A 23,799-nucleotide genomic window follows, 5' to 3' on the forward strand; every position below is an offset into this window, starting at 1 on the left:
TGGAGAAGGTATGAATATGATCAAAGTGCAATTCTCAAAAATAAGTATATTGTTTTTTTTAAACGTTTTGTAATGTTTAAAGTGTATTCAGTTAATTTTCTATTTAAATGAAAACTATAGATTGGTCTAGCTTTGACTAGATGCGTCTGCCCCGCACCCCACCCCGCACCCCCTTCAGTTTTCTCTCTCAGTGAAAAGGAGTTAGCTGAACTACAGTCCAATATCTCTTCCACCTTCAGTATTACGTGATTATTAGTGAACAACTTCCCTGTGAATTTTCTGTAAACTGACCAGCCACTTTCTGCTTTTTGTTGGCTACCAAGGACATTTTGATGGGAGAATGGGGGCAGCTGGGGTGAGAAAGCCTAATTGAGCAAGAGTCTTGATCCATGTGATCCAGACTCTACTAGCCACAAGAAAGCCTCGGTTTGCTCACGTAATTCTAGATCTCCCCAAAAGGAGAAGTCACTAATTCTTCCTTGAATCTGAACTCAGTCAGACTTGCACAGGGTTTCCAGTGGCATGGCATCGAAAGGAAGCGAGGAGCGAAGTCTACACTTCTCAAGGCGCTGGGCACCTGGTGAATTCCAGGCTTCTTAGCAACAGTTGGGGATGGAGCAAGACGGGCGTGCAGGATCTGCCCTGGGGTCTCCAAGGCTGGTTGGGGACACAGACAAGAAAACAAATCTCTGGTGGCGGGCATAGGTGATAAGCACAATGAGTGGGCAAACAGACGGTACAGAATGAACAAATTCAAGAAGAGCATGAGGCCCTGCAGGAGAGCTTTCCCTGGAGAGAGTGCTATCTAAATGACCAAAGACATTTGCCAGGTTTAGTTCACAGTCTAGGGTGCGAGAGGGACAACCTAGACTGAGCTCTAGGGTGAGATCACTCAGCTTCCACTCTACACCTCCACTTAATAGCTGTGTGGGACTGTTCGTAAGTTTGTCAGGCTTTGTTTACTCATCTGTGAAATGGGAATAATCGTAGAACTTCTGGCTTGCTGTAAGACTCAGGGAGAGAATCCATGCATTCAGCACCCATCACTACTGACAGTGAAATAGCTGTAGGAGAAGACAGGCAAAGTCCAGGCAGAAAGCCTACGAGTGGTGTCCTGAAGGTAATCCAGTTTAGTTGGAAAGGAGAATGGGAAGAGGCTATGAGAAGAGGTGGGTGCAGAGCCAGGCACCAGAGGGTCCTGTATGCCTTGTGAAGGGGGTTGGAGTTTCTCCTGGATGAATGTGGAACATTGAAGTATTATAGGAGAGACCCCTGATGCTCACTACCCACAGTTATTAGTAGGTGAGGAGTGTACGTGGACATATAAAAATATTTATTTTTACCCTAAAGCATTAGGACTGTGCATCCACCAGACAGTCTCCTCCGCAGTGGAGAAAATCCTATTGAAATTTGATAACTCACTCACATACAAAGTTTCTCTTCCTGTGGTAGGTTTGTGATGATGGAGCTCAAATAACAGCAGTTCATTCAGGGAAGGCAATACCCAAATAATATAACTCAGTTTAAGAGACCCAGCTTAAAAATTAATATAGTATGTCTTCCCATGAGCCATGAATTGTAATATACAGCCAGCCTCTCTTGAGTCATTAAACTTATTCTATTAGATTGCAGAAAACCCCAATCAGCTAGCCCTGATCTGGCTGGATTTGTTTTTAGGACACATAACTCTTTTTATCTAGCAGAAGAAGACAAGCATAAACCACAGAAACAAAGCTTCATGTAATCTGGATGCAAGATACACACCTTCCATCCCTTCAGGCCATACCTCCAAAGGGAATTTTAGTAAGACAAATGAAGATTTCTTGGATGATAAACACTGAAGGGAAGAGATGGCCTGAGGAAAATAACTGATGCATGTTGATACAGATAACCCTAAAGGCTTCTGGGTAACTCAATGCCAAGATAACATGAACCATTCATAATGGCAGTAGGCAGGAAAATGATAGATATGCTATGTGTTTGGAAGAGAAATGGAACCTAAAATGGGACCTGGAACTGTAGTGTAGGAACTGCTGGGCCACTGAAGCCAGAAGAGTTAGCACATAGTGTTGAAGAACACTAAAAACAAGAGAGGAAGCAAGCATGCACACTTCAGCCTCTCAACCACAAAGGAGCACCTTCACTGCAGAACTGCCAAGTGGTCCTGTGGTCACGCCAAAGGACGTACAAAGCAGAACCAGCTGGCATCCCCACACATCACCCATTTCACATTTTCGTCTGAAGACTTACTAGTACAATTTTGCAAGCATGTTTACATGATTTACATGTCAATGACATTTAAAAGATTTTATTTAAGGATGTGCATGCGTGTATGCCTATATGTGAGTATGTGCATGTGAGTACAGGTGCCTGAAAAGGCCAGGAACATCTGATCCCCTGGAGCTGACATCACAGATAGTTGTGAGTTGCCCAACACAATTGATGGGAACTGACACCAGTCCTCTGCAAAAGCAGAGCATACTTTTAATGGTTGAACCATCTCTCCATTCCCATCAGTGATAATTTTAATGTATTTTTTGAATGTTTATTGCAAGGCACCATCCTAATAACTGGGAACAATATTAAGAAGCAGGAGATATATACATTGACCTCAGAAGATTCACTACCTACTAGATGTGGCAGGCCACAGACTTCATCCGTAACATAGGGCACAAAGTATTCAAAGGCACCACAGAGAGTCAGATAAAGTGTTAAAAGATCATCACATACATATTTAAAGAGCACTGGTATGTCAGTAAATTGTAGATTAATAAAATCTGTTTTTATTAACTTCATTCATTTTACGGATTAACGAGGAGCAATGTGATTTTACTAATTGACAATTCAATTAAAACTTAGATTCAGCAGCTGATATTGATTAGCAGGTGGTGGTGGCAATAGAAAGACCAGGCATTTCTGAATGGCACTGAACTCCAGAGCAGCTCTCTCAGTGGGTGTGAAGATATCTTTAGCTTTTCCTTTGCAGAGAAAGGCAGGAGGAAGGGTTGGAGTAGCGTGCCTGTGGTCTTTGTCCAGGAGACACTTGTTCTGTTCTGCCACTGCTGCAGAGAACAAGAGGCATGCCCTAAAATGCTCCTAAATAAAGGAATTCAAATTAGAAGTAAGAAAAATCAGGCTCACTCTCATATAGCTGGCGTCCTGTCAGGCACTGTGCCAGCAAAGGGAAGCTTAGGACAACACTGCCTTCCCCTTTCTTCTTCTACTCCAAAAGGTACTCGTTAGGTTTAAGAGATTAGCTGTTCTTGCAGAACTGCCCGCATCTCCCACACTCACACTCACAGTTCAAGGGGAAATCCAGTCCAGCTGTGGAAAGGCATGAGCCATAAATGCCTTCAGGAGTGAGGAATTTCTGGACCCACTAACTAAGATAGTCTAAGGGTATAGAAAGGGAAGCTTTAATTTTGATCCTTAAAATGACAAAGCCCTGTTAGTCCCCCCTCTGTAGCTCTGACATGGGAACCAAGTTCGTGTTGTGGATTCCTTTGCGGTTATCATGTCTACCTCTTCACGAAGCCTCTTCAACGGATGGAAAGGAGAGATGGCTTTATCTTGTTCTCCATCACTTTCATCAGCACATTTACTTTGTGTGTGTGTGTGTGTGTTACACGCATGTGAATGTGCAAGTCTGTGTTCCTGTGCATGCATATGTGGAAGCCAGAGCAGGATGCTGGGTGTCTTCCCTGGTGCTCTTTGCCGTAGTAACTTGAGAAGGGTCTCTCACTGAACCAGAAGCTTGGTGTTTTAGCTAGACTGGCTGCCCAATGAAATCTCCAGATCTCCAAGTCTCTGCTCCTCAGTTCTGGACTACAGGCACATGCCGTCATGCCTGGACTTTCATATGGATGCTGGGGATTGGAACTAGATCCTCATGAAAAAAAAAATCCTTACTCATTGAGACATTTCCCCTGTCTGTGGAACTGAATTCTTAGATGTGATTGGAGCAAATTTCTTAAGATTTCATGATTTAAGAAAATATATTCAAGTCTATGACATTAGTAAAATATTTAAAATTAAATCATTGAAAAATAATATGAGGCCTGGAGGTGGTGGTGGTGGTGGCACACGCCTTTAATCCCAGCACTTGGGAGGCAGAGGCAGGCAGATCTATGTGGATTTGAGACCAATCTGATCTACAGAGCAGGTTCCTGGACAGGCTCCAAAGCTACACAGAGAAACCCTGTCTCAAAAAAAAAGCAAAAATCATCATCATCATCATGCAAGGTTGCTCACGCACCAAGATGTGTTAATATGCTGTGTAAGAGAAGAGTAAATATTAGAGATATAAGCCTTATTTTCAAGCTTATAATCTACTTGGGAAGCTAAGGTTTAAAAATATATATATACAAATTAACTATTAAAACAGTACCAAGAGGCTAGCACACAAAGACTTTAAGGGATGAGAAATAACGATGTTAATGTTGGACTTTATTTCAAAAGGCCTTGGGCATGTTGGTAGATCACCAACCAGGCTCTCTACCTGCCATCAAGACATCTGTGAACTGGCTTAACATTGATGGCACTTACTGGCAAGAATTTTAAGTTGTTGTTTTACTTCTAGCATTATTGTTTTATTTTTGGCATTTTTAATATCAAAAAATTAATTTGATATTTTATTCAAACTTTGCATGATTTAAAAAGGGATGTGTATATATGCATGTGAAATTGCACACCCTTGGAGGTTAGAAGAGGGTGTTAAATTCCCTAGAGCTGGAGTTACAGGCAGTTGTGAACCACCAGAAGATCCTTTGCAAGAGCAGAAAGATCTCTTAACTGCTGAGCTAAATCCAGCCCCTCGTGGTACTTTTCAATATTGTAAAAACTTTTCTCCCCCATCCAGACTCTCAAACTGACTATTTCTAAATAAGATTGCAATTAATTAAGAAATCCCTATTTTGTCCAAATCTTACTTTATCTGATTTCTTTTATTTTAAGGATATGGATTCTCTAAATTCTTCTTGTCTCTGTCTCTATGTGTGTCTCTCTGTCTTGTGTGTGTCTGTCTGTCTGTCTCACTCTGTGTCTGTCTCTCTTTTTCTCATTCTTACCAAACATCCTATGCCTCACGAATAGATATGGAAATTATTTTAGAGAATTATTTTAGAGATTTTGATTTTGTGGTCTCCGCAAACATGCCACCCTCTTTCAAAATCAACTTTTAAACTTTAATTTTAAAATGTCATATCTTAGATTTCTTAGTTCATTTTCTCTTTACCAAAAAAGACCTAAAGATCAAAGCTGAGCATGTGGTGGAAAAGCGAAGAGTCTAGAGAGCGTCGAGGGATGTGACTATTGTCGAGGCTCTATATTAGCTAGATCACAGGTCGCATGCTAAGTGCCTTGACTGGCACTTTTGTTTTTGCTAAATACAAAACTAGAACCTTATATGCATAATAAAGATGCTGATAATTGTTTTAGTTTTATAATTGGGAGTCAGCTGTGTCTCAAAATGGTGAGTCTAAAAGCCACTCTGAAGACAAAGTACTGTATGTATTCAAAAAAAAGATATAAATAGTGGGGCATGGTGGTGCATATCTGTAATTTCTGCACAGTTTATGTGGTGCTTGGGGTTGAACCTGGGATTTTATGGATGCTACAAGCACTCTAAAAGTTGAGCTAACCCTTGGCCCTGAGAGGATGCTTTCATGTTCTCAAATAGCTCCTGAAAAGGTACTTAATGATTGCAAAGAAGCCAGGTGGTGGTGGTGCACATTTTTAATTCCAGCATTTGGGAGGCAGAGGCAGGAAGATTTCTGTGAGTTTGAGGCCAGCCTGGTCTACAAAAGCTAGTTCCAGGACAGGCCCCAAAGCTACAGAGAAACCCTGTGTCGAAAAAAACAGAACAAAAATTACAAAGGAAAAAAGATAGCTTTTAAAAGGAGAGAATTGGCAGATACCATCTTAACCATGATATCCAAGCGAATGTTGCCATAGGTAAGACACATTGAAATGAGGGATTCAGCATCCATTCTTTGATCTCCTTGCTAAGGTGCATTACTTAAAACCAATCATGAGGAAACACCAGACAAACCTGATGGAGGAACAGTCTACCAAATAACTGGTCTATAAGTCTTTAAAGACATCAAGCTATTCAACTAAAGCAAAGACTGGAGAAATGAATGTCCCATTCCAAAAGAGGTTTAGGGAGGCTTGACAAATAAACACAACAATGTTCTGAATGGAATCAACTTTCTATAAGTGATATCAATGGGACAATCACAAGACTGTAAGGAAGTATGATCATTAGATTATAATAATAGATCGGTATTAATTTCCTGATTCTGGTGGTCACTCAACAATTGTAGAGAAATTCCTTATGTGTAGGAAATGCATGCAAATGTCCTCTAACAGAACATTAGAGCCCAAGCTCATTTGCAAACTATCTGGGAAGGGGCTGGGGTGATGGCTCTACTGCTATAACAACAATCATTAAGGACCTGAGTTCAGATCCCCAGTATTCATATAAAAGCAGGGTGTTTATAACTTCAACACTAATGGGGGACACAGAAAGAGGATCCTTGGAATTCACTGTATAGTATCCAACCAGTATAGTCAAACTGGTGTGTGCTACGTCCAAGGAGAGACTTTGTCTCAAGGAATAAAGTAGAGAGCTACTAAGGAAGATACCGGTATAAATCTCTGGCCTCTGCATCTGTGTGCACATATATGCATGTGTATCTGCACACATGAATATACATACATACAAATTGTTTAGGGAACATTAAGTTATTTGTACTTAACTAACAAAAAAATTCAAGATCACTCAAAGTTAAAAAAGCAATGATTATTATTCTTATTTATGATAAATAACAAGGGTAATAATTACAGAAAAGGCTGGAAATTGAAAGTATGGAAGAAGCCCCAACGTGTGCCTCACATAATTCAAAGAGCAGAAAAGAAAGGCCAGGCTGGGAAGACACCAGTATGAGAAGTAAGGGGTATTTTCCGGGCTGAGGAGTGACGAAAGAAACGAGCTTCCAGATCAAATTTCTGTGTCAATTGCCCAGATAAAAAACCAAAGCTAAATCCACATCAAAGAATGCCATGGTGTCAGTTCAGATGAGCAGGGAATTGGAGGTTGAGTAAAGCCACGGTCTTTCCCACTACAGTAGCTCATGAAGGCGTGCATTTCAGCTGGAGAAAAGGGCAAGAGGAGGAGCACAATCTCAGGGAGACCGTGAAGGACGGCGTGCTAACCATACCTGACCTGTGACTTCAAACAGCTCAAACTAAAATTCCATGTAACAGTGAAATGGCAGGTGGGGGCAGACGTTCTGTGAGAAAAGACCAAGAGATGCTTTGCTGTGTTTGGAGACCAGGGAAACTAGAAAACTAAGTAAAAATGTGAGGAACTTATGAAACAAACAAACAAAAACAGAATCTCAAATTTTTAAGTAACTAGTATGGAAATGAGAAAAAAATAATAAAATGTATGAATCTAACATACAGCTTAGTAAATAGAAAATCATGTAATAGAAATAAATCTAGCCATTTAATTAATTCTAATATATGGAACAGATTAAACTCAGTTAATCAAAGAAGTTACTGTAACTGTCAGTGGAGTAGCAAATGTCAGCAGTGGGCGACTTTCAAGAGACATGCCCAAAGCAAATAGCAACCAAAAAATTTTAAGAAGTCATTTAAGACTAAAATTGACAGAGATAAACAGTTTTCTTTAAAGTGATTTTTTAAAGAGGGTGAACCACGCAGTTTTGACTGACCTAGAGTTTGCTGTGTCGACTAGGATGGTCTAGAATTCACAAAGATCCAGCTGCTTCTGCCTCTCAAGTGTTGGGACTACAGGTGTGCTCCACCAAGAGTAGCTCTAACAGGCGTGCCCCACCAAGGGTAGCTCTAACATGAATTTAAGTGTACAAGAAAATAAAATTACCATTAACCTATATGTATCTACTAATACAGTGTAGGCATATACAGTAAAAGCCAGAATGACAACAAAACCTGAATAAATGTATATTCATAGTGGAAGATTTTAATCCATCTATTTCAGGCACTAATATATAAATCAAATAATCAGAAAATACAATGAACAAGTAGTATCTATTGAACACATACATTAAGAGAACACAACACTCACCCTCAAATAGAGAACATATTTTATGTGACATTTACATGTTATGTGAAATTTACAAAAAATAAATAAAGCTACAAAGGAAACCTAAACAAAGTTTTGAAAAAACAATTGCTCATTCTTAACATTGTGTAATTAAACTAAAACAAGGACAAATAGAAAAATAAAAATTCTCTAGTGTTTGGAGATTAAATTGCTATTTCTATACAAAGGTTAAAGAGGACATTACAATGGGGATTGTGAAATATTTTAAAGTGAATAACAATGTAAGCTCTCATTTCTGAAAATACTCTTTTAAAACGTGGACACAGCAGTAGGAACCCTGGAGCCTGTCTACCCCCAATGCAGTCACTTGAAGCTAAGACTAAAGGGAACTCTCCTCCCTGCCTACCTTAAGAATGTAGGAAAGTAAACACTTTCCTTCTCTGTTGACTCACTTTGCAGGTCTCAATTTAAGCCGGAGGGCTCTGGGTCCATGGCCCACCTGGCTTGGGACCTTAGCTTTGTCTCCTGCACCCAATTAGGAGATATTAAAACTGAGACTTAAAGGATAAAAGTAACAGCTGACACTAGGGCTTGCCTCTACAGTTTTTCCAGGTTCACCATTCATTTAACTCTTTCAATGCTTTCTTCGGCGCTTTGCTGTTTTGTATTAGGAGGATTTGGGACAAATCCAATCTACTATTTTGTCAAATTAAAGTGCTGCCATTAGGCAAGTTCCCTAAGGAGGTTTCCTCCTCTACACAGGTAATGAAGATGAGCATAGAATTTACTTACAAATCTACTGTAGGGATTTAATGAGGAGACTGCATGCTAAGCCCCAGTGTTTGGGAACACTTGGTAGTACATGTTATTAGAAGCAACTGGATGCCAGTAAAGAGTACAAAAATCAATACTATGGAACAATCTCTTCTATGAAAATGGAAGAAATTCCTAAGTAAAAGAAAAGTCAAGTAAATAAAATTTAGGATTGTATAAAAAATGCAAAATGGCCTGGTAGGCTCATTCCAGATACCAAGGTAGCTTTAGCTCACATGAGCTTACTCGCTCGCTCTCTCATGCTTCTCTCTCTCTCTGTCTCTCTCTCTCTCGCTCTCGCTCTCGCTCTCTCTCTCTCTCCTTCTCTTCCCTCTCTATGTATAAATAGATAGGTGGAGAGATAGATAGCTATAGGTGTGTATGAATGACATGAACATAGAAAAAGCATTGAGAAGAGATAAAGAGGCCTAAAGGAAAGGGATGAGAAAAAAGAGAGGATTATGGAACATATGTGACATAAAAGAATAAAAGAGGGCTATTTAGGGCTAGAGAGGGACCAGTAAGAGGTGGGAGGGGAATATGAGACAGCAGATGGGGACAAATAAGGACAAAACATAATGATATATGTAGAAATGTCTTAATAAAACCCATTACTTTGAACTAAAATATGAACTGAAAAAATAAGCAATCAGTACAATTGATCACATCAAAAGACTAAAAGATGATCCTCCTCATACATGTGGCCAGATGACAGAACATAACCTTTATTTATTATCTTTACTCAACAGCAAAACACAAAGCAAAAATGACTTCCCTTAGCTGAGGTCACAAAACACAGAAGTCTACTGTTGTCGGATACTTGTTTAACCAGGCAAAGATGTGCTGCATTTGTTAACTATGTAAAGGTGTGCTGCATTTGTTAACTATGCAAAGATGTGCGGCATTTGTACTAACTAAACAAAATTAACCTGGGCTCAGAGAGGCGGAGTTAGCAACTGGTTGACAGGAAATAGTAGGGAGTAGCTTAGCATGTTTTTTTTGTTTTTGTTTTTGTTTTTTTAAATTGGGGTACTGTGAAAGGGAATGGCTTCCAAGACACCAGCAAAGAGAGAAAGACAGCCAGTTCTAACTTTCTCTGTAACTCTCTGAGCTCACAGGTTTTCACCCTAGCCTTTGAATATTGAGTTTTATTGGAGCTATAGAGATTTAGTTCGAACTGTCCCTAGCGATAGCAACCAGAGCCATTGTCTGAGGGAACAATTCCTCTCAGGATACAGCCTACATGGCCAAGCTGCTAGTAGTTTAAAGTGTGGCCACTGACAAAAGTAAAAATCATTCTGGAGTTCCAACGTAGGGCTGTATTCCCACATATGGCCTGAGAATGCTTTAAAAAAAGAGAGTAAAGAATAAAAGAAAAAAAAATAATATGGCTCCTTTAAGAAGCTCTGCCATACAGCAGAGGACTTAGACAACAGACATACAATAGAAACAAAATAATAGAAACAGACATAAATAGAAACAAAAGGCTAAGTGAAAACAGACTTCCTAGAGCTGCGGACTCCAGGTCAAGTACACCTTCAGGCTGGGGTGAACTTAAGGCTCTTTTAAGACTGGGCTCTCACAGACCCAAGGAGAGGAGGGAGCCAGCCACCAAAGCCAATGCAGAGGACCCAGTGGCAGCTCAGCAGTCAAAGATTTTGCTCATGCAGTCAGAAAAGTCAAGAGATATGAAATAAAGCAAGTTCAGATGAAAAACCTCCAAATTCGCTACAGTGTATTTAAAAACGTATGTAGGGTTAATAAAAAAAATAGGTATAGGCAGTCATATAAAAAAGTAAATAGTTTATAAATAATAAAAAAAAAGAATAAGCTATAGAGAGATGGGAAATACACAAAGATCCTGGATCCTGTATTGGTATTGTGTTCTCTTTGAATTTTTGCTTGCTGATAAGCAAATGACGGTTGCTAGGAGGCATGGGATTGTGAAAGGGACTGCTGGAACAACCCAGCCTAGACACTTTAGAAATGCCTTAACTTTAAAATGGAACTCAAAACGTATTACTTTGGGGAAGAGGTTATGCTTTTGTTTCCATGGGAAATGAAAGGTTTTGGATTCATTCAAGTTTGATAGGAATCAGGATTGATTGGGGGAGGCACCCTGAAATTCCTGGATGAAGATATAAAAAAATAAACCTAGAAAAGCTACAAGACAGGTGGTGTATATTTCCCTGCTCAAACATAGAACAAAAAGTCATCTTTGGCTGGCTTGTGTACAATACACAGTCCATACTTGTGTTAATGCTGATACATGTTACCTTTGAAAGTGTGTGTGTTTTCAGAGCAAGGGAAACAGACACCAATGAAAACAGGTAGCCCAGGCAATCCACTCTCTGAGTACCTCTGTTGCAGTTTCCTCAGAGTTCTGCACCCAGAACAGCTTCAAGGCTGCTAGCTGAGATGATCCAGCCTCATAGACTATGCAGACTATTCTAGCTAGGACTACAGATGAGTACTGCACTTTCCCATTGCACAGAAACTGGATAGCCAAGATAATTTTACTAACATAGTAGATCCAAGTTATTACCAGAATATAATCAATAAAAACTGTTATTAATGAAATATTTAATATTATTTTCCACATCAAATATTCAGAATCTGGTGTGTATTTTCCCAACTCAAACTATATCCAGCTTTATTAAAGACGTTATAACTAGTTTTCCCAGGACTTGTTCATTATCTCAGTTTTTTTCAGGTTCTCTAAAAAGATACCTTCATTCCCAGACAAGAGGAAGCAGTCTAGAGAACACAACACCCACACACCCAAGAGGTAGGATGCACGGTTTTTGATCATTTGGTGGGTTATGGATCTTTGTCATCATTTAGTGGGGATATAGAAACATAAGATAAAGGATAAAAATTAACCTCAAATATTTTACACTAGTATGGAGTTTGGTATATTGATAAATATTTAGTTATTTTTGTTATACTACATGTATACTTCTACTCTTGGATGGTGTATTGTGCTTATGCATCTCATTAAAAAAATGTAACATATAGTTAAGAAATGTAGGATAGTAGTTAGTTATCTATAATAATCAAACTTATAGTCATGTTAGGTATATATTCGAGGTTAAACATATATTTTAGATAGATAGGTGATCGTCAAACACTTCAAAGACCTGCAGAATATGACATTTAAGATGTTTAATAACCTGAGGCTTTTCATGAGAGTGAGACACATTTGCTCCTAACAGTACCAATCTTTATAAAAGGATGATGGGCATCAAAAAAAAAAAACCATTCACATGGAGTCTGTTTTCATTGAAGCAAATTTGGCTGCTGGGCAAGAAAACTGTTCTTGCCTTACCTGCTGACAGTATGCTATACAAACTGGACAAGCAGGACACAAAGAAAAAAAAACTTTTGGACTTTGACAAGATAAGTTGGGACAGTCCTTCAAAATTCCTGCTTCATAGAAAAGTCTGCCAGATATTCTAGGCCTGTGGGCCAAAGATTGAATGCCCCAGTATTGCAGAGGAACCTTGGATGACTGTCCAACTAGCCAGATGTTTGTTATTTCTATAGATTTGGAAGTGGCAAGTACTACACTTCCTGTAATATTATATCCGTCTGGAGTCTTTGAAGTTTAAGACTATATAATTATAGTTATAGTTTTTCTTAGTTATGATAGAAGAGAAATTAGGTACAAAACTTTGTACTCACCAAGAAAGGATAAATAGTGGAATATTTTCTCTGAACTTGCCAAATACGAATGGACTGGACACTGTAAATGTAATCCTTACTTGATAATTGCTCTTAATGTATATGGTCTTACTATGCTAAAGTTAAAACTTTCTTTTTATTTATATAAAAGGGGGAAATGTTGTAGAATATTATAACTAGGCAAAGATATGTTCTACTTGCTTATGCTACAGAATATTACTTAACTGTGTAAAGGTGTGTTTTTTGTTTGTTTTTCGAGACAGGGTTTCTCTGTAGCTTTGGAGAAAGTATGTTACTTTGTTTATGCTGCATTTGTTTAATTATGTAAAGATGTATTGCATTTATTGCACCTTGCCTACATAAGACACCTGATTGGTTTAATAAAGAGCTGAATGGTCAATAGCTAGGCAGAGAAAGGATAGGTAGGGGTGACAGGCAGAAAGGATAAATAGGGGGGACAATCTAGGGTCGGGAGAAAAAAATAGGAGAAGAAATGAGAGGAGAGAATGAGGGAGATGCCCAGGGTCAGAAGCCAGGCAGACAGACACAAGAAGCCGTGAAAGTAAGGTGTACAGAAGGAAAGAAAAGTAAAAAGCCCCAAGGCAAAAGGTAGAAAAAGAGAAACAGGTTTATTTAAATTAAAAGAGCTAGCCAGAAACAAGCCTAAGCTAGGTTGAGCATTCAAAACTAATAATAAGTCTCAGTGTCATGATTTGGGAGCTGGCTGGGAGCCTAAAAGAAAAACCTGGTACAGTCTACTTCCACTATTACTCAACAATGGGGTGTGCTTTTATTTCAGTATTAGCCCACAGGAATGTACTTGGATCCATATCTTCATTTAAAATATTTTCCTGAAGGGACAGGTTTTAAAGTAAAAACCAGAAGTTAATTTTACTAACATAGTAGGTTCAAATTATTACCAGAGCATAATCAATTAAAAACTGCTATTAATAAGATATCTAATACTATTTCTCATATCAAATCTTCAGAATTTGGTATATATTTTACTCAATTCAATTGTATCCAGCTTTATTAAAAATACTTTCTGTGAACAATCATGGTATTTGAGACAGAATAAGGGTAGGCAACTGTTAACAGCAAACAAGAAGCTTCAAACTCCCTTCTTGTAGAATCTAGAAGAAAGCGATCAGAAAGCCACTGTAAACCCAATGAGGTCTTCATTGGAAGCTTTGAAAAGGGGGAAGTAGCTCAGAGTGGGTGCTGGCATTTCACACAGTTTGTGCTGTTTAACACTTTCTACAAGCCAGCCTGACTTTTAGGAAATGAAATGAAAATGGCAGAATCATCAGTCTGACGATCCATGATCTTTTAGAAAAGGAGCTGTTGCTCTTTTAGAGAACACTCAATGATGTCACTGGAAAGCCCAATTTTAGGGGGTCATGTCTCTGGTTCCAAGGGAATTCAGTCTGTATTGATGGTAAAGGGAGAGGATATGAAAGTGAATTTAGAGTTTTCCCACACCGCAGGGCATTTTGTGCCATAATTACCAAGTGTGTCATCAACCTCAGGAAGTCCCTCCTGCAAGTCAAGAGTTGCCTTTCAAAATTAGCAGGGAAAAGTGTCTTCCCCTCTCAAGTTCAGTAGACATTTTGTTAGTGATACATGTTCTGTTCCCCAAAACAATGAAGCATTCTGTGGGCCAAAAACAGATTTAAAAAAAAAAGTAAAATAAAAAATTTATTTGTATAAAACTTAATGAAAGATAGTTTCGAGCTACACATTCACTAGATATCTACAGTTATCGGAAATGCACACATTCACGTGGCATCTCCAGCACCTTCAGCTTTTCTGTGCCTGGTCTGTTTTGGTGTCTTCCGGCATCGGCTTTCCCCTTTTCCCCTAGGGTACCTTCTCTCTTAGACTGGCCTCTGACCTTGGAGGAGCAAGTTTAACCGCTGAGGCTGTAGGTCCCTGTGACTCATCCCTCACCTTGGTGTTATTTCCCTTCACCCCATTCAGCATCCCCTTCAGCCTTTCTTATAGACTTACCTCCTTGCATCCCCTTCAGCCTTTCTAATAGGCACAGGGTGGTGTGGAGGTGGGGGACCAGGGTACTAGAGGCAGGGATGCAGTTTTGGCTTGTCTGTAGATCATTCTCACAGCTTCTTCCTGGTGCCTATCTTGTACTCAAACCAGCTATATTCCAGATGTTCAGTAGGCACACATGGAAAAGCAAACCTAACTGTGATAACTCAGCAGGTTGATTAGAAAGCCTGAGAAGGCCAGACATTGGCTAGGATATGGAAGCTTCATACATTGCACGTAGAGACACCTTGCTATTTTGAGAACAATATCCAAAAAATGTGACAATGTGAGTAATATTCAGTACATTAATTCTACCTCTGAGACATTTACAATTGAGAAAACTATCCCTGAACATTGAAATCAATGTTTATGTAGCCTGCTGGTACCTTAACCAAGGTATCCCAGTTTGTGTCTCTGTTACGGTGATAAAACACCAACTAAAAACAACCTGAAGTGGAAAGGGGTTGTTTGGTTTCCAGGTTACAACTCCATCATCTAGAAAAGTCTAGGCAGGAGCCTAGTTGCAGGAACTGAAGCAGACAACATAGAGGAATGCCAAGTACCGTCTTGCTCTCCACAGCTTAATCATTTTGATTTATTATATAATGTAGGACCACCTGCCAGTGGTGGTGCCATATATAGCGGCCTGGATCATCCAATATTAAGCATTAATCGAGAAAAAGAATCACAAACATGCCCACAGCCAATCTATGGAGGCAATTCCTCAACTGAGGGTTCCTCTTCCTAGACGACCCCATTTGGTGTCCAGTTGACAAAAACTAACAAACACACAAGACAGCACACTTCCTAAGACAGGACACTTCCTAAGACAACACACTTCCTAAGACAGCACACTTCCTAAGACAGGACACTTCCTAAGACAGCACACTTCCTAAGACAGGACACTTCCTAAGACAGCACACTTCCTAAGACAGCACACTTCCTAAGACAGGACACTTCCTAAGACAGGACATTTCCTTTCTGCAAACCATGAGAAAATGAAAACAATAGAGCTGGTGTTGGTTATTGTCTGCACTCTCAGCCTGTGGGAGGTTGAGACTGGAGGACTGAAAGTTGAGGGCTACAGAGTAAGACCTTGTTTTGTATATATTTGAAGGATGATCTTTTTTCTTTTTATGGCTTTTTAAGACAGGGTTTCTCTGTGTAATATCCTTGGGTGTCCTGGAACTCACTTTGTAGACCAGACTGGCCTAGAACCCAGAGTTCCACCTGCCTCTGTCTCCCAACTACCAGGATTAGAGGCATGTGCACCACACTTGGCTTAAGGATGTTCTTTTAAAACTTGTTTGAACTAGGAAAAAATTATAAATATTATAAGTACCTGTAGGTGGAAGACAGAAAGACAGGTTAAAATAGATTCATAGAAGGAAATAATATCTAGCATCTTAAAAATGAGTTAAATATGCAGTAAAATGGGTCAAGTTCAAAAACAGTTATGGAACATGGACATGATATGGCAATGCTATGTAGAATTAAACAATACTACATCTACTTCTGCTATATTCCATATTTCATAAAATATAAAAGAGTGTATACCTACAGAACTATAGGCAGAACCTTAACAGTAGCGCCTCTGGGAAGAAATCAAGGGAGAAGGTGAGAAGGAGAAAGACAAGGATCAAAGAGTAATCAGTAAAAAACTACTTCTTTGATTTAAAAAGAAATCTGAAGCAAGCATTACATGTCACTTAGAAATTCTGTTAGCTGGTTCTAGACCTTCATGTTACAGCATACTGTCCCTAGTACTTATGGGCATTTTTTAAAAATTTTCGTAAACAGACTTACAGAATGCATTTCTCATGTATATACGGTAGACAGAAACCTCTTACTACCTACATAGAATCAGGCGGTTGGTGGCGCATGCCTTTAGTCCCAGCATTTAGGAAGCAAAGGCAGGTGGATCTCTGTGAATTCAAGGCCAGTTTGGTCTATAGAGTGAGTTCCAGGACAGGCTCCAAAGCTACACAGAGAAACCCTGTCAAGAAAAACCAAAAGAAAAAAAAAACAGAGGAAATGAAATTCTATGCATGATAGACCTGTGTGTACACCTACACATGGAATAAAACTGGTCTTTGGTAAACACAATATGGTACCTGACCCGGAAACTGGGCGTTGGTCCCCCTGAGGTCTTTGAATTATGGAAGAAGAAAAGATATCTGGGCTACAGAGTAAGTGGCTTTTCCCCCATGACACTCCAAACAGGGGTCTTGTATTTGCAGTAAAGTATGGCACAAGCTAAATGAACAGGGAAAGATGGGAGAGAGGCATTTCCCAATTTTCTCAGTCCCAGCATGGCTCTGATTCAGCAAAGTGTCTTGTGGACTCTGAATTACTTTGTTATCTCAAGGAGTGGTCACAGACAGCCATGAGTATGCAGTGCTACTGACGGTGAGGTACACAGTCATCAGTGCTGCTATTCTATAGTTGTCCAGGCCAAATCACTTTAACGTACAAAATATTAACCTGCCATAAAAACCAATCTACCTGGTTTTAGCAATGTGGATGAATGATTGAAAGGTGATAAGAGATCTTTCTCCTGTCTGCAGTTTTTATTCAGTGGGAAAAAATCAGCAGTGGAAAAAAAAATCAGCTGCTAAAGGATTGGACAAATATGCTAAGACTCAGAAGAATTCTCTTTTAAAAAAACATGATCCTTGGGAAGGCTTTGCAGTTAGCTATGTTCCAGGTATAGCAAACCTAAAAATGAGACTTGGCAACAAAGCTACCGAGAGTAGAAAGCAAGGAGTTTGAAGCACTTTCCATCCTTTCTTGGCTCCAACTGATGAGGACCAGGATGTGGTTGCAATTTTGAATGTGCTAATTATGTTTGTCAATTGTAAGTTTTACTTAATTAATTAGCCATGCAAATTTAGCCTGAGCATTTTTTTTTGCACATCTATACCATTACTATAGCAATTAAAAAGATGCTCTGATTAGTTCCTCTCACAGTACACAGCATACTCCTGTCAACTTCTTTTTGGCACTCTAGCATTTTGGTACTATCCAGAAAAAAAAAGGCATTTCTATATTATGGGGCAACACACAGACCAGGATAGGAAACAAGAGAGCTGGAGATGACAATAAAACTATTGGCTCAGATAACCAGTGAGTACAGACGGAAATAGTAATACCACATGTCAGGGAGTTCCCACAAGGTACAGTTGAGACACTGAACAGACCAGAAACATAGTTCCTTAGTCAATTAAGGTGGTAAGATGAGAAAAGCCAGAGATTTGTGCCTGTGGCCTTAGATCAATGTCAAAACAAAATTTGTCCATGTCTAGAAGTCTCAGACCAACTCTCATCACCATTAATAAATACTGTGGTTAGAAGCCACGGGAATACACCCTCAAGGGTCATTCATACTGACAGGCCCAGCTGTCAGGAACATTGCATTGTATTAGGTCACTATCTCTTAGTTGCTAAATAGGTATTTCAGTCCCCTGTAAAACACCCATGGATGCTTGTTGCTCAGCCTTCTGAAGTAAGAAGCTGACATGTTGTAGTATTTAATATGCTTCTTCTGCCAACACTGGCAATTACGGCAAGTGTAAGAAAGAAATTTACATCTTTAACACCCCTTCAAAATGACTTCTCATTCCTTTGCCTTGCTACCAACTCTAGAGACAGAATGATAACAGACAACAGCATAAGGAAGAGCTAATGGATTATTATATATCCTTGATGTTGGTAAAGCACAGGATCAGCAGCAACTATTTAGACAACATGATGTCATCCCCTGTTTTAAAATCACCCCTCCTCGGGCTGGAGAGATGGCTCAGTGGTTAAGAGCATTGCCTGCTCTTCCAAAGGTCCTGAGTTCAATTCCTGGCAACCACATGGTGGCTCACAACCATCTGTAACGAGGTCTGGTGCCCTCTTCTGGCCTGCAGACATACACACAGACAGAATATTGTATACATAATAAATAAATAAATATTTAAAAAAATAAAATAAAATCACCCCCTCCTCAAGTTGACTACATATCTGGTTTACCTTAAGGGTCCCTAGCATCTCTAACAGTATCCAGTTGTAAAATCGAAGATAATATTTTATCTAAAAACTGGATATGAGTCGGAAAAAGTCACTATTGAATGCTATAAGGTGTATTTCTATATCCATGAGAGACTCTTGAGAACTTTGACCCTCATGGAAAACTTAGATACCAACGAGAGTAAAAGTATAGAAGGATGCAAAGGGCAAGGTTTCTCACGGCATTTCCAGGGGTGAAAATGTGTGCATATTCTAAGCACTGCTCTCTACAGTAGGTTATTCATGTATCAATGAGATTCAAACTAAAGCACCCTTAATATTCAAAAACTCAAATGACTTAGAGAGAATTGTAAAACGGTTACAAAAATGTGCATTTTGTTCCACAGCTCCTTAACACTACCACTCCTTCAAGTGTCTGGAGAAAACTGAAATTAATTTTTAAAACTCATGAAAATTTTCCTCCAAAACACCCCAAATATGTGACTATTCGGTACGTCAACTGAATGCTAAGTACATTCCTACTAAGTCATCAAATAGTTCAGGTTTCTTGGTGAAGATTTGTGCTCAAAACTAGTTCTTTGCACCTCTCCAGCGGTCTCATTTAGTAATTACATGCAAGCAAACACACACACACACACACACACACACACACACACACACCACACTCTGTTGTCTCTAGTTTTTGGTCCTTCCAGATTCCTCTCTTGCACATATGATAGACCCATGCCTCCCACTCAAGCATTGTCTCTAGCAATCATTCTCTCCCTCCTGCCTTCATAGCCATCCTTTTAGAAGCAATATCTATTCTCATCATCCCCATTCCCCTGCTACAAACTCACTCCTCAGCCTACTGCAATCTGGCTTCCACTGAAACTGATCCTATCAATTAAATTTGCCAAATGAAGTTAAGACATCTCAATGTGTAATAGCAGGCCTCCCTGAATTACCATACACTACTGTCTGTTTCATATTATTACCTTGAGATAACATTCTTTGTTGTTCTTCCTTGCTCATATTCCCTGGCCCAGGAGTTCTTCCTCATGGCCCTAGTGTTCCCCTAGAGTCCTTGTGGTCAACACATTCATCCAGACCAGAAGCCCGAGGGTTGCCTAAGCACAATGCCATCATCATTTCTACAGTCAATGTTCCCCGAGTAGTGCTGGCTTTACACATTCATCTCTGGCTTCACCCACTCTGCCATCTAAGCTGTGTTGAACGTATCAGAGTGACACTATCATTGATGTTACTTTTCTATTTGCTACCTACCAGCTATCTGGGCTTCCAGTCTTCTTACAGGCATGTTTTCAGCACCAGGATGTTAACTTTGTGCAGGCCATGGAGTGAATATATCAGGCCAGGACTAATGTGTTCTCAGTAGACAGATACTGAGAGTAATGAAATCCTACACTAATGTCCAATTTCACACATGCACAGAGAAGCTGAATAATCTCACTAAAGATGGAGTAAAACAGGACCCTGCCCATACCTAACCAACACCCTGAGAGACCCTTATGAACCCTATGCAAAATCAGAGGCGCTCATGTTAAAGCTAAGTTTCCTAAATTGGGCCACAGACTTCAAACTGCTCTCTGCACACCCTCTAGGGCCACTTGCAGCTGCTCTCTGTCTCTGTCTTTCACTCCAAACTCACTAAGCTGCAGCTGCTTCTTTCCCCAGTATCCGTATCCTTCTCACCTGACTAGAAGGTTCCATCATAATCAGGACCAACTCCAAGGAGAAGCTTTCTGACAGGCATGATGGTATACACCTTTAATCCCAGCAGTAGGGAGGCAGAGGCAGGAGAAACTGTTTGAGGCCAGTGTGATCTACATAGTAAGTTTCAGGCCAACTAGAGTTGCACAGTGAGGCCCTGCTTCAAAAAGAGAAGAAAGAGGAGGAGGAAGAGGAGGAAGAAGAAAGAAAAAAAGAAGAAAGTAAAACCTTTCTGATTCCATATGCACAATTTACCAACCCCCAGTGCCATAAATATTCTTTGTGCAGTGATTCTTTAGCTTCTAGGTTTTTCTCTACCGGGCTATGAGTATATAAAATCTGATTTAGCCCTGTAACCCAGACCCTAGCAAAATGCCTTGCAATGAGGCAGTCTACAGCACATCTGTATAACAGGTGAAATTCTCCTAGAGCAAGTTATTCTTTGATCTCATCTACTCTTTATAATGATATTTTGTGTGCCACAGGGTATCCCATGTTAACTATTGGCCAGTTAATAGTCTACTGTTTATATTTCAGCGGAAAGAGATCGGGATTAAGCCTACAGCTTCACGTAACTACTTAAGAGAATTTAATCATACATATATATATAATTTAAAACTATTTTTAAATTTAAATATATTTGATCATATTCTTCCCCTCCCCCAAGTCCTTCCAGATCTTCTCCCCTTCCCTACACCCCCAACTTTAAGTTCTTTCTCAAAAAAACAAAACCCCAATACAGCAACAAAACCAAGAAAACAATACTACACTCCCCTCTCAAAAAAGGCCAAACCAAATAAAAGCATACACACACCAGAAAAAAAAAAACAAAACAAAAACAAAGAAACCTGTGGAGTCCGTTATATGTCAACTTCTTCTGAACACGAGGACTGTCCTGGAGTGGCTGATATGACCACTTATTTTCCCTCTGCCAGCAGGTATAAGTGACAGCTCAGTTGCTAACATTTACTCTAATAGGTAGGTTTTCATTTGTTCATTCATTCTTTTTTTTTTTTTTTTTTTTTTTTTTTTGATTTTTGAAAGTCTTTTTTAGCTCAGGAAACTGGAGGCACATACCATGCAGAAAGCCCAGCCTGGCTGTCTGTCCATTGGTCTATCCTGAGCAGTTCTGAACATTTCATATATAAATGGGGTGGTACCGTTTATGGTTGATCTTTTTCCTACAAGTTGGGCAAGTGTTAGCATTCTTAAGGGAATCACGGAGGCACTGGCTACAGAAGACATGGCCACATTCTGTAGAAACAATGAGGCGCCCATTCTGTACAATCTCAGAGTATCCATCCATGCAGATTGGACAACTGACAGTACCTGAGGGCCTGAGTCCTGTAGCTCCTTCATCCCTGGCGCTTCGAGGAGTATGGGTAGTCACATATACATCTCTGTCCCTAGACAGTTCCTCATCATCACTGCTCACCACACAGCTGTCAGCATGATCTTGGCGTAACCTCCTCCCATTTCTTCTTGGCCTTCCATTCTTAAGTATAGTAAAATAAAATGTAATAAGCTAAAACAAAAGCTATCACTTTGTAGTTGGACAAGACAAGCCAGCAGAAGGAAAAGAGCCCAAGAGGAGGCTGTTATTTCATAGAAATTGCAATGTCTGATATCTAATGGGTTATTACAATTGCTTTTCTCCTTGGCAAAGCTAAAATAATGTCTTGCATTAGATTTTATATAATGAGATAAGATAGGAAAAACATATGGGTCATATTTCTCCAATGTGGATGAGATCAAGAGAGCACAAGAATTTAATCCCTTAGCAGATTCAGATTGGGGCCATCTCTCTAATGACATAACAGCAGAAATGGAAAACAGATTCGGATTAGTTAAAGAAAATTTAGCTTTACTCAGGCTGTGTAGATGACACTTTCCCTAGACAAATGAAAATACCCTGCTGCTCTCCAGAGTCAGTGTTCCACCAGTTTCCTCACACTTCGAAGGGGCATGCGAACCAAATGCAAACCAAAAATTAAAGCTTGATGTATTGGTGTCCTGGTAGATGATTTTTGTCTCCCACTCTGGGGTCAGTTTTGCGAATTAAGTAGGAGAGAACTGTACTGATCTTTGATATGAATCTCTCAACCATGTTACAGCAACATAGTTGACCTACTTTCCTATTAGCCAAAAATATATGATATGACTCAAGACTTGGGCACATGTTATCAAATGCACCAAGAGCTGACATCGTAAGACCCTGAAGTACTCTATGAGTCCTAAGAGAGATATAATTAATGTTTTCACCTTGTTTGAAATTCAAGTATTTCATGGTAGTCTAATTCCCTGGGAAATCATGATTCACACAGAGTATACATGGAGTGTGAATGGCGGGAGTGTGGGCATACAGCATTTGCTTGGAACACCCAGATTACTAACTGTGGCTCATAAGAGGAAGCCTACACACTACGCACAGCAGTTCTCAAGTGTGTTCTAAGAATCCTTGAGGAAACTGGGAAATCTTTCAGGAATTCCACAAGGTCAAATTGTATTTACAGCAATACATGATGTTCCTTCTCATTCTCTTGTAAGTCAGTTTTTCCAGAACCTACATGGCACTTAATTGAAAGCAGGAAGCAGATATGAAAATCCAGCTGTGTCCTATTAAGTCAGGCATTAGAGAGACTTTCACTGATGTGGAACAATACCACTCTTCTTGCTAATTTTTTTTGTTTTGTTTTGAGAAAAATAGCTCTATTTCATTAACATGTCATGTATGCTAAAATGCATGAATAATTCTGAATCTAAAGATTCACATCTTTATTCTGAAAAACTTACCAACTATCTCATCAGATATTTCCCGTATCTTCCAATTGGCCTTTCTCTATCTTCAGGGCAGGTACAAGGCATGCTTGTCCTTACTGTGCCCACTATACGCCATGTCATTCATACTTCCCAACCGTGTAGCTTCGTGCTGTACCTCGGGTATTTCTTTTCATTCTTTTGAATCCATGTCTTCCTTCATAATGCTATTTTGGATTTTGAATTTACAACCAATCAAATCTTATATTCATGGTAATCTGTAGCCTACATCCACAGATATGACTCTTTAGAAAGTTGAGTACCCAGCTAACTCAACATAGATTCTATTAGAACTCCTGGCCCACTTTAAAAGCAGACTTGAGGCCATGAGTTCTCAGGAGATATTTTCCACACCTAATGTTTAGGTCAAAGCTTACTGTCTTGATCGTTTGCTTTATTTTTTCTAACTCATCTCTTTGTGGCAGACGTTATGCTTGAAAGTTCCTGTTTCATGGAAAGGCCTTGAAGAGCCTAAGACCATATCTTCTTCATGTGCCTATTAAACACTCAAGTCTTGACTACATACAATCATAAATGCTCCCACAGGGACCTGTGAGCTCAATGTCTGTTTCTCCTCTTGGTTTCTTCTCTGTTTTGATCCTGGAAAATTGTCTTATTGT

General features: G+C 39.5%; 1 long non-coding RNA gene and 1 pseudogene across 1 annotated transcript in view; both read right to left on the minus strand.

Annotated features, from left to right (window-relative positions):
• LOC146890248 (uncharacterized) overlaps positions 1-23,799 on the minus strand; it is a 116,506-nt gene that overhangs the window by 55,142 nt on the left and 37,565 nt on the right. The gene's annotated exons all lie outside the window — the stretch shown is intronic.
• Positions 21,388-22,329, minus strand: LOC148118479 (E3 ubiquitin-protein ligase RNF4 pseudogene; annotated as a pseudogene).

This window comes from Myodes glareolus, chromosome 22 (genome assembly GCF_982192425.1).
Source record: "Myodes glareolus chromosome 22, mMyoGla1.1, whole genome shotgun sequence".
NCBI lineage: Eukaryota > Metazoa > Chordata > Mammalia > Rodentia > Cricetidae > Myodes > Myodes glareolus.